Here is a 12,914-nt window from a genome sequence, read left to right as displayed (position 1 = left end):
ATTAAATATCGACATTCACATAAAACATAAATTTTGTGATTCGACACACTTCTTGTGCCATTATCTTTTATGGTCCTTTCACCAAAGGTATCATCATTCATATGCGCTTTTCTGGGGCTTAACACAAAAATCCACCATCATAAAGTAAGCATGAGTATCATCAATATTTATTTACAATTCAAAGTATCAATAATAAAATAAATAGTGTAAAAGTTGACTCTACTCGACACATTACGGAGTGTAACGACACTAGAGGGCTAGAAGGAAAGCATTATCACACATATAAAAAATGAGTTGAGCTACTCCTTCACAGGGTGTCAAGCTAAGTGAGCTGTTAATTTGTATAACAAAAATGAAGGAAACTAGTGGGTGAGTCATAAAGCTTGCAAGATTGGATATGGGAAAGCGACAAGCCAAAAGGGAGACTTTTTGCATAAATCATAGATTTATCATAAAATTGTGTTTTTGCATAATCATAGCTTTCTCATTCAAATTCTTGAAAACGAGCTTTGCTGTAAAACAAACAACTTTTTTTAATCACATTTGTTAGCCTTGAGTTACATCATGTTTTGATTTGACAAAAATCACATGTTATTTTGAACTTAATGTCAAGCATTTGAAATTATCTCAAATATGTTTTTAATCCCCTACGGTTCCATAATTATTTGAAAAGCCATGCATCATTTAAAAACTTCATATAATCTTTCAAACAATGCATATTCAGCTAAGAAAGCAAGAACAAACATGCCTTGAAATGTCATTTGAATGTAAGAACACGGCAAGGAAGAAGTAGCTAAAAAGAAATGCCCAAAAGTGAAGGAAACCTCAAGACACAAGTCAAGAGTTAATCTTAAAGAAGCTTAAGTCGATCCAAAGGTAAAAAAAGTGCAAAACTTGAGAAATATAAAGCCATAGTCAACCCTAGAGTGTCTATAGTTGATCTTGTTCCAAAAAGCTCAAGAAAATGAAGATTTGAATAGACATAGTCAAACCAAGCTCGAGTTTAGTTGACTTTGATGAGTCAAAAGCATGACAAAGTTGACTTTACATAGGCATAGTCGACTATAGAGAAGGCATAGTTGACTATAGCAGCTCAGATAAGAAAAAAACAAGCTCTCAGGAATTAGATCGAATAGAGGAAGGTTATACTCGACTATGGAGCCCTAGTTTGAGAAATTTGAAGAACGTAGTTGGCCTTAGGAGCATTGTAGTCGACCTTTAAGCTTCAACAATGGTCAAATTTGATTTACACTTATGTTTAATGGCTTCAAACTTTATACTAGCTATAAATAGCCACACTTGAACTATTTGGGAGTAAGAGAAGACTTAAGCCAAAGTTTTAAACCCCAGAAAGACCTCTAAAAGTTTATCCTCACTCTTTAGCTTTATTTTACTCTTCCACCAAATTTACAAAAGTTGAATACTTGTTTCATTTCAACTGATATTTTTTTCTCTCACTACATTCAAGCTTAAAGTGTTAGTACCCAGGCTTTGTAGAGGCATTTTCTTGCTGAAATTTGTTGTGCATTGTAAATGTTCTAGCTTAACTTTGAAAAGCTATTTGTGAAGGTTTGTGGTTGAGCCCATAAAAACCATTGTTGGCTAGTTATTGCTTGATCCTGTTAAAAAGCAACAATCACTTTGTGGATTCTGTAAAGGTTATTAGTTGATCTCATGAAAAAGCTGGTGTAAAGGTTATAGCCTGATCTAGTTAAAAAACAAGAATTGTTTTAGTGGATTGGAAATTCCTTGGTTGCCCAGGGAATGGATGTAGGCATTCAAAAAACTGAACCACTATAAAATCTTTGTATCTCTTTTTAAATTTTTTGCATTATTATTCATTGCTTGTATTTGCCTCAGGAAAATAGTTTTACATTGATTTATTGTTTTACACTTAGAAAAATGTTTTCACCTTTTTAGTTATAGCTAGTATTTAACTTAGGAAAATATTTTACTTTGATATATTATTTTTACACTTAGTAATTTATTGTTGAAAACTAGTTTTTGATAGTATAAAATATTTTTGGGAGAAAAAGTTTTGATTTTTATTCTTAGTTTTTAAAAATAATTTTTTAAATACCAATTCACCTTTCTCTTGGTATATTGCTCATTGAGACTTCTACACTAACAATTAGTATTAGAGCCTGGTCTCAAATTTTGTAAGTCTAACTGCCTTTGAGATATCCTTTGTGGAAGCTCAAATCGATGAAATGGGAGGTGATGACAATCGTACTTCGTGAAGGGCAATCGATCCAAAGGTAACCCCTTTTATAGGTGCAAATTATCCTTATTGGAAGAAATGTATAAAAATATTTATTCAATCTATGGATTTGGATGTGTGGAATGTGATATTAAATGGCCCTAATGTTCCACATAAGTTAGTATAGGGAAAATTAGTGATTAAAGCTAGAGATGAGTGGAGTGGTACAGGTAAGAAACTAGTGCAAACAAATTGTAACACATATAATACTTTTCTTTGTGCTTTGAGTGCTAGTGAATATAATAAAGTGTCTATGTGTGAAAATCCTAAGCATATTTGGGTAGTTTAGAAATGACATATGAGGGAACTAACCAAGTTAAGGAATCCAAAATTGGATTGCTTATCCATGTTTATGGACTTTTTAAGATAAAAGAAAGTGAATCAATAAATGTGAAGTTTGAAAGGTTCACAAACATTGTAGGAAGTTTGAAGGCTATAGGGAAAGACTTCTCAAATGCCCAACTAGTGAAAAAGATCTTATATAGCCTACCAAAAACTGGGAGATCTAAAGTTATGGTTATTAAAGAAGCTACAGATCTTAATGACTTCAAATTAGAAGAACTTATAAGATCCCTTTTCACTTATGAGTTGACACTTAAGTGTGAGAGTGAGAGAGAAGAGTATAAGAAGGAAGAAGTCAAACAAAAAAAAGTTGCCTTTAAATTTATAGATGAGGAAGAAGACAGAGTCATAAAATATGATAGCGAGAAAGATGAAGACATGGCCATGCTAGCTAAAAAATTCAATAAGTTCATGATTAAAAACTATAGAATTAGAAAGCATACAAAGAGAGATAAGCCTAAAGTGGAGCATTCAAATGATCATTTGTTATGCCATGATTACAGAAAGCCCAAAGACATCAAGTATGAGTACCAAGCAAGAAGAAAGTCTTAAGAAATTACAAGAAAAGGCAATGATAGCAATTTGAAGTGATGATGGTGATTTTCAAAATGTTGAGGTTACAAACTATTGTCTTATGGCATTTGACAGGCTATAAAGAAGAACACAAATGTTTGATGTTAAGGGCACAGCAAAATGGAAAATGGTGCCTCGATAGTGGATGCTCTAAACACATGATTGGTAGCAAAGAATCGTTCAAAGCATTGAGACCAAAGAAAAGAGGCAACGTAACTTTTGGTGGCAACTCAAAAGGTCACATTGAAGGTATTGGTACAATCGTTAAGCACTATTCTTCTCAAATTGAAAATGTTTTGGTTGTTAGTGGACTTAAGCATAATTTGTTAAGTATTAGTCATTTTTTTAACAAAGGTCTTAAAGTCATTTTTAAATCCTTAATTTGTCATGTTATATATGCTAAGACAAATAAAGTTCTTTTTGTGGGTCAAAGACAAGGCAATTCATATGTTGTTTATCTTGATGAATTGTCTTTAAATTATGTATGTTTCACTGCTAGGAAGAATGGTAATGCTTGGTTGTGGCATTGGAAATTTGGACATGTTAGTATGAACATACTTGCTAAATTGTCATCATTAGATCTTGTGGTAGGACTTCCTAAGCTAAATTTTGAGAATAATAAACTTTGTGATGCTTGTGCAAAAGGTAAATATAAGAGAGTCTTTTTTAAATCCAAAAAGAATGTGAACATAGATTTGTTTGGCCTAATTAGGACTACAAGCTTAAGTGGAAAAAACTATGGTTTGGTAATCGTGGATGACTACATTGTAACACCTCTAATTTTGATGTGAACTACGTGGTGGGAAGCTAAGCTAATTGATAAGCAAATTTGAATTTTTATGTATATGAGTATGCTCACAAGTTAATGAATTTGTACAATGTATTTGAGGAATTTTGATGATATGTTAAATGTGTTAAGTATACGGGGAGCATGCCTTATGATAAATGAATTAGGTGTCAAATTTTGAGGTTTAGATGGAGATTTGATTTTATATTGGAGTATATGTTTAAAGAATTTTGAGTTATATGAAGGTTTGAGATAGGGATATTGGATAGAAATGAATTAGGTGCCTAAAGGAGTGAATTTAGAGACTTGGGAAGTGAGAAATCTAAAATCTAGGCATAATTTGTTGAAAGTTGTTCTACATCTATTGATAGATGCAAGATATAAGGTCTAAGAAGGTAACTTGGATGAACATCTATCAATAGATTCATCTTGACTATCGATAGATGTCCACCTAAGAACCAAATGAAGCATGTGGGATGGAAAATATTGATAGATTCGTGAAATTTATTGATAAATGAATACACAAAATGAATACAAAGGGAGTTGAGAAGCATCTATTGATAAATTCACGGAATCTATCGAATAGATAGCTAAACGGGGAAAATGTGAAGGGGTTTAGTGCACCATCTATCAATTGACCCGATAAAGCTATTGATAGATGAAAGTTAATGCCCAAATTCTTAGAGGGATCTATCGATAGATGCCTATCATCAATCGATAGATTAAACCAAAAATGCAAAAATAAAAAAAAAATTTGGGCCATTTGGCCATTTTAACACAAACAAAACCTTCTCTCTCTTTTAAACCCTTAAAAGTTTTAACCTCTAAATGGATTTTTAGGCTCAATTAGAATGAATTAGAGCTTAGGAAATGCTTCTAGAGGTAAGATTAAGCATTATTACAGATTTATTTTCAATTTAATCGGTTAATAACTTAAAATCGATTTGATCTAATTTTGGTGAGATTTTTTTTCCTTGAGTTTGCTGGGGATTTGAAGTTGAGATTTAGGCATCCTAGCTACTAAGGTAAGGATTTAGCTCATTGTTGAAAGATTTGAGCTTGTATATTGAATTTTTAATAATTAGGTTATTTTATTTGAAAAGTTGGACAATTTTGAAAGTTTAGAAATGATTGTGGTTTGACTTGTTTAAGGGGGAGATTATAGTTCTTTCATTCATTGGTGAGCTAAAGAACGGTTGGAGGTTGGGAATTGGAGCTTGGTTGTGAGAGTGCCTTTGTCTGTCACTGTGAGTGGGTTTTATTTAACAAGCATGTGATGCTTAGCACATTAAATAATGTGCTACTATGGTACTAAAATAATATATATATATATATATATATATAATTGCCTTCATAAATGTGCCTAAGCTAAAGGATAAAATATATATGTGATATATATGCTGCGTATTGCGTGCCTTAGTGCAAGCCACATAGTGGCCTATGCTGTTTAAGCCTAGACTATGAGGTCTAATGAATATGATAGACGTCCAGGATTAGTTACTCTAGACACTGAACTTCATGGAGAATTGTGAATATTTAATGCCTTAGAGAGTTAAGGGCATTTAAACATGATATTGAGTAAAAAATGTTTAAAGCTCATTAAGAGTGATCTCTGACATAAATTGTGATATGTGAAATATCTAAGGCATGATGGCCTCACTTGTGGATTTGTATTCCATTCGATGATGAGAATTCCAGACGTTGATTTGAGTTGAGGTTCAGTGGAGTCCTACTCCTGTGATTATGTGTATACTCGTAGGGATGATGGTAAGCAAGGGCTATGGTATCAATCCCACCTGTAATTCCTGCTTGTAATGTGTTGATGCCATCCGTTAAGACTACTATGGATGATGATTATGTTCGTGATGCCATCCGTTGGGAGATTACTTCGGATGATGACTATGTTTATGATGCTATCTGTTGCTCTGGCATATGCGTGATTTGACTCTTCGCCAGCAACTTAACCTTGAGCATGATTTAATTGTTGGGATAAGCCCTGTAGCCAATTGGGATTAGTTAAGGCTTGATTCCAATCATGCAACAGTATCATTCGTGTTGAATGATTAAAGGTTTTCCTTCATCAATAAAACATCAATTATAATGAGTTATAAGTCTAATTGGATGAAGTCCATGAGATTAATATGCCTTGCAAGGGAACTGTAATGGGTTGCAGTTATGAGATCTTTATGCATCAAAGCATAATCTCAAAATGTTCCTGATCAATATATCATTGAGACTGGACATCAATGATGCTTAGAGACTGGTATATTCTATGTTCCTTACTTTGAAAGTAAGCAATCAATCTAATATATTGAAGTATAGAGATACTTGAAACTAGAATATAGGTGCTTACCTTGGAGAGCAAGTTCACTGAACATGACCCACCATGAGAAGTGCATTTGGTAATACACTCTAGTGTCTATGCAACACTTCTCATGTGTCACTTGTGTAAATACTCCCTAGACTTGAGACACTAGGTTATCTTATGTGTGGAGTGCTATGCTTTGATTTCATCCCTACGAGTGCCGAACCAAGGATGCCAAAACAGGATGCTTTTGGGTATAGTATGAAGCATGTGAAGGCAAATGAGTGGTCAAGATAGGAATCATCACCTCAAGCGTTTTAGAGGACATATCCTATCAGTTCTTGGTTAACATTAGCTTATTGAAGTCCTTGGCCAAGGTGACATGGAGATTATGAAAAAGGTTTCATAACTCTCTATAAAGCTAATGCTATAATTGCAGGAACAAATATGGAGGTCAATAATAGTAGACACTGTACTAAGCTCTTATCATCTTTGGGATATATGATGAGGGAATGAATTACATTGATAGACTGTACACTAAAAGGTTGTCAAAGAACCTTTTGATTCTCCCAATAATTGGGTGGCCATGATGCATTGCTAGATGCCAATCTTGGTCTATGGAATTGATTATAAATTAATTGATTGAAATTTATTTTAATGGATGAAGTCATTAATTAATTCCATTGCCAACATATTGGGAACCTAATGGGTCACACACAATTATTGCATTTGAATTAAATTGGAAAAATGATGATTTAAGTTAGACTTAAATCACATGCTGGGTAATTAACTTCTATAAACTTAATTATAATTATAAGGCCTTGATTGCAAAATATAAAGGAAATTAATTTTGATTTTAATTTTCAAGGACTTAATTAAAAGAGTTTAATTAAGTAATGGGCCAAATATTATAATGTGTTATAATATTGAGGGCTTAATTACAAAATTGAATTTTTTTTACTTAACTATATAAGTTACATTTTAACTATTTTTCATATGAAAAGTTTTTCACAATTGAAGAAAACCTAGTTTTTGTCAGAAAAAGAAAAGTGTTTTCTCTCTTTGCCACCACTCCTTTTGTGTGCAAGAGAAAATTGCTTATGAAGTAATTTTCGAGAGAGGTTCGGCTAAGATTGTGAAAAAGAAGAAAAGGACAATTGTTGCCCTCTTTGCTAGCACAAAGTATAGTTAAAAAACTCCCTCCTTTGTTGAAGGTTCAAGTGCAATTGTGTGTACTACCGTTGAAGGCCAAGCACTTGATTGGCTAGGGTTTTTGCTCTTTGTGGTGTTCGCGGGATTGCTTCGGGAAGTGCCATTGTGATTACGAAATTACTTGGCAAGATAACTTTCTGAATGAAAATTTATTTTGTACTTTTATTTGTTAAATATCACCAAGGTGATCCATCGGTGGAGGCATGTCTTGGTTGTTTAGTTATAAGTTTTAATTTTCTTTTCGTTGCGTATTTTGAGCATGCCGTCCATAGCCCAACCCATCCGTGGTATCAGAGCCCTCCTTGGTTCGATTTTAACACATTTTTATATCTATTGTTGTTATTGCCTTGTTGAAAAGGAATATGAGGTGTTCGGGTTCTGTTTTACACAAATTAGTAAGTTTTAAAATCTTACAATTTGTTCTAGTTATTTTGATTTCTAGATAGATTTTAATTGTAAATTTTAAAATTTATTTATCATAATATTAATCTCATTTTAATGTCAAAATATTACAGATTAACAAGAGCATGTGATGCACAAATTAATTTAGCAAATAAAGATTCGATTTCATGACATTATGCTGTGATTTAAATGGTAGAATTCAATTCTGTCCAGCCATGGTATTGGTCCATTTTCAGCCATAAAAGTGAGGCTTAAGTGCTTCATAAAATGGAGGAAATTTCCAAGATGGGTGATTATGTGTGGCTAATGGTGGAGGCAAAGCTACCAAAACGTGGCTAAAACAGCTGCTGTTTGCAACAGTGACAGTCACGGTTTTGTTTGTCTTGGCGACCAATAAAGACCTAAATTTGTACAATTAGTTACACCAATTGGCTATGGAATTTTTTATGGAAAGGTTCCATAAATTATCCAAATTGTTGCCAAGAATTTTAAGGATTTAAATCCCTAGAATTAAGCCTTCATAAAACTGAGTTGGTGGAGTCAAAACTGTTGCTGCCTCTGCAGCAGCAAGCCACGGTTTTGAATTTTTTTGACAGCTAAAAACGTTTCCTAAAATCCTGGAAAATTACTATGGAATTGTTCCATAAGTTTTATATCAACGAAAATTTAATTGGAAATTAAATTCCTGATTTTATGCGACCAAATAGCTTCAAAAGTAAGATAAAACTGAAACTGCCTCTACAGATAAAGGTCACCGTTTTGAATTTTTTTGACAGCCAAAAACACCTCCTAAAATCCTGAAAATTTATTCTGGAATATTTCCATGAGTTAGCTATCAGGATAAATTTTATTAGGAATTAAATTCCTAAATTTTAGTCACAAAGAATTTCAAAAGGACTCAAAAACCAATTCTGCCTCCTGCAGATAAGGTCATGATTTTTGAATTTTTTTGAATGGCCAAATCACCTCCTACAATCCTGAAAATTTATCTGGAATATTTTCATGAGTTATCTATCAGGATAAATTTTATTCGAATTAAATTCTTAAAGATACACCACCATAATGCCACATAATTAGGACATGTCTACTGCTGTCTGCAGCAGGACACTGTCTTGGTTAAGGCATAGAATTTGTCAAAATTTTACACCAATAAATGATCAATTAAATTAGTTAATTGGCTGAGGATAAGTTATGAAATTGGTTCCATAATTATGCTGATTTTTTGAAACATTTAATTTAAGGAATATAATTCCTAAAATCAAGGATGTCAAAGATGATGCATTAACATCCACAAATAAAGAAATGTGATTTCTAAAATTATGGAAGTTAAAATATCTTCATTAGCCAATTAAATATTTTTGAAATATGTTCCATAAAGATTGATAATTTATTTCATAAATTATGGAATGTGATTCCTTAATTTAAGGGTGTCAAAATTTAAATAATTTAAGACTACATTAATTTAGGAATTGGATTCCTAGGAGTAATAAGAGTCTAAATATTTATGTACAAATTTTGTTTTGAATTGACTTCTTGCAAGAAGATAATTCTAATTGGACATTAAATTTAAAGATTAAATTGTCTAAGTTATTTCCCAATAAGATTAGGTAATAATAGACATTCAATCTTTAATTAAATGAGATTAATAATAGGTTGTATAAAATGTTTAGGAGCACATATTAAAAATGTTTTAATTTGTAATAAAAATTTAATTCTAATCCTAAGAAGATTAGGAATGGATAAATTACTAATTTTGATTAGTAATACTTACCATATATGAAAGAAGTTTTCATATGTAGTACCCCATATTTTGATACGGTGGCTAATAAAGTTTACGGATGCCAATTGAGGTTAATTACCGAGTTAAAAAGGGAAATTCAGAAGTGAACCTGTGAAATCTCGATCTCCATAAACACATAACTAGAAATAGACGCGATAATGTGGACTAGGGGTAATTTCATAATTTCTCTTGGTGAGCTCCTATGAGTGGGTTTTCTTGATGCTATTAAGGTCTAAATAGGCCTAAGGAAGGAATAAATGATGTTTATGATGGTAAATAAATGAAGAAGATAAAAATAATGATAATTTCCATGGTAGGGGCAAAATGGTCATTTTGCATCTCAAGTCTAAATTTTTATGCTTTCATGAACCTGAGTATTTTTAGACTATTATGGACCTTGCCCTAGTGTCAAAAGAGTAAAAGTTTGCCCAAAGGATGAAAGGAAGACAAAGTCACCATGTTAAGGGCATTTTGGTAATTTATGTGAGAAATGGATAAACTTTAGATATAAATATCTAAAGCTCCAGTAATTTCCAGCAGCTTTCAGCCATTTCTTATTCCTTTCCCCTCTCACGTTTCTTCATCTCCATGGGAGCCTCCCTTAAAGCTTCCATGACTTTCTCTCTCTAGCTTCAATTTCATGCTTTTGAGCACTTTTTCAGAGAACCTTTTGTTCTTTTTCACTCTCTCACCTTAAAACCCTTAAAAAAAGTCTTACTTCCATATTCCTCTCACTAGTTGCACATGTAGAGAGAGAGAGAGAGAGAGAGTGATTTCCCTTGTTAGCTTGAAGAATTTTGAAAGAGAATTCAAATACAAAGACCATCAAGGTGAGTATAAGTTAGAGTTAAATTTCTTTAGTTGTTGATAATGGCTAACAATGGGGTTTGTGAGTGTTTTATCATTGAGGTTGTTTATTCACTCTTAGGGTGACTAGAGTAGTGTGAATAACTAGCCATTTAATGGCAATTGGAAGCTAGTTAGGAATAACTAGTGGAACTTGATTAGGAAAGAGCTTTTGGATTATATTAATGCCAATTTGGGTTGGTTATGATGTTGTGTGTGTATAGGTTCCAACAAGGCCTCACATGTCCATTTGGAGTATTAGTTGAGGTTAAAGTCAAGCAAAAGAATCAACAAGACCAGTGAGTGAACTTGCATTTCAAAATTTGCTTTGGGAGATGTAAATGTATTTGGATGAAACATTTTAATGATTTTATCCAACCTTTGTTTAAAAATGTGTGCCGGGGAACAAGCCCTTGATAAAATGCTTTGATGTTGTGAAAATGTGAAATGTGTAAAAGGATGAATCTATGTGCTCCTATATTATGTTGATATGTATGTATATGAATATATATTGTGCATTGATGAATAATGTTGTGTGAGGATGTTGAAGTGTGCGAGTAGGGAGTGCACACATGATGATGAATGCATATGTATATATATGTGTGTGTTATAGAAAGTTATGAAAATATTTGTGATTGTGTTACAAGTTGGCATTGTTAATTGCTCTCAAATTGCTTTTCATTTCAACAAGAAAATGGCTTTTGATGTAACAAGACCCATTTCAATTAAAATGCTCTGTTTCTCACTGCAGTGAGATTCATTTTTGCTACAGCGAGAAACTCTTGGGTTTTGGGGGTAACACTGGCCTGATTCTCAGCGAGAATAAATCTCGTTGCAGCGAGAAACTCTTGGGTTCTAGTGTAGTGCTTTCACTTTAATGAAGATTTTGACCACTTTCCCGTTCGAAATGGGAAAAATGGTAAACATAAAAGTTGTAGCCCTAGCCCTTATATTTCTAATGGTCTAAAAATATGGTTAATTGGACTTCTGTAGTGGGAGATATGATAGAAAAACTGAAATATATGCAAAATAAGATTGTTTCTCGCTGCAGTGAGAAACTTGCTGCCATGCTTGCTACCTTGCTTGGTTTTGACCTATTTTTCACCCATTTAACTTCATGGATTGATCATGGGTTTTTTCAACATTATGAGGTTATTGATCAAAGTTTGAAATGAGGGGTTTTTAGTAAGAAATTAAATCAATTGCATTGTTTTTGAAACAAGTGCATCATGATTTCCAAATTCCTTCTATCGATTGCTTATTCCCTTCTTATGTTCACTCACTGAGTTTTATACTCACATTTTTAAACTTCTTGTTTTCAGATTTGGAGACAGTTGGGACCTAGATTGAGTTGTCCACGTATGCTCACCTTCTTGGTAGGTACTATGGCATCTCAGTAGCTGTACCTTCACCCACGGTCACTCCGCTGACGATCAAGGGTCTGTTACTTGTGAACGCGTATATGTAATGTAATCCGCTAGGATCCATATTATAAGTCAATTATGTATATTTGATCATCGATGCCACTATGAGTTGGCAAAAGCGTGACATTATTTTGACCTAATAAAATTGTGAGTTTTGGGTCACTATAGAATATTACTGAAATATTTTTAATTCAGAATTTCAATATGTGGTTTTAGAAATGATGGTTGGGAATGATGATTGGGTTTGCATAAAAAGGCTTGCTTGGGCTTAGTGGGCTGTGCCCATTGGGCCCATGAGCCAGTCATGGCTCTTTATTTGGGCTGTGACAACATATATATAAAATTAAATGGTTACACGAAAATTTGCAATTGGCAAAATTCAAATGTTGAAAATTGCTAATCTCAAATGCCTTATATGATTAATAATTTGAATGAGAAATGTCTTTAAATTTTATTCTTATTGATGAATATATGTGGATGACTATGGACTTAGGCCCACTATGATTATGCTATGGTTCAATGTATATTCTTAGTATTTTTGAAATAGGGCTTGTGTGTCCTGCCTTATCTCTTTATCTCAGTTTGTAAAATTCTTTACTTATCTTACTCCCCTTGAATGTAACTCGAGGTTTCTACATTCAAATGTAATTAGAATTAGCATAGATTAGGAATTGAATTTTGGAAGAATTGACGATGAAGATCCAAGGCGCCAAGAAGGACAAGGAGATTACAAGAAAATTTTGAAGATTCTTATATGTAATCCCCTAGGTTTGACCAAGTTAGTTTCCTTTGATGGCTCAAGGAAATTAGTATAGTTAAAGTCCATAATCATCTAAAGTAGTTTGCATCTGATAGATTTATTTTATGCAATTTAATAAATGCTATGCAATGCAAAGTAGTATACATGTGATAGATTTATTTTATGCGATTTAATAAATGCCATGCATGCAAAGATGAAACCCTAACAAAGGTGAAAACAAAAT

The sequence above is a fragment of the Theobroma cacao genome, chromosome 9 (assembly GCF_053813885.1).
Source record: "Theobroma cacao isolate CCN51 chromosome 9, ASM5381388v1, whole genome shotgun sequence".
Taxonomy (NCBI): domain Eukaryota; kingdom Viridiplantae; phylum Streptophyta; class Magnoliopsida; order Malvales; family Malvaceae; genus Theobroma; species Theobroma cacao.
The sequence above is the reverse complement of the archived record's forward strand: the minus strand, read 5'-3'. Positions refer to the sequence as shown.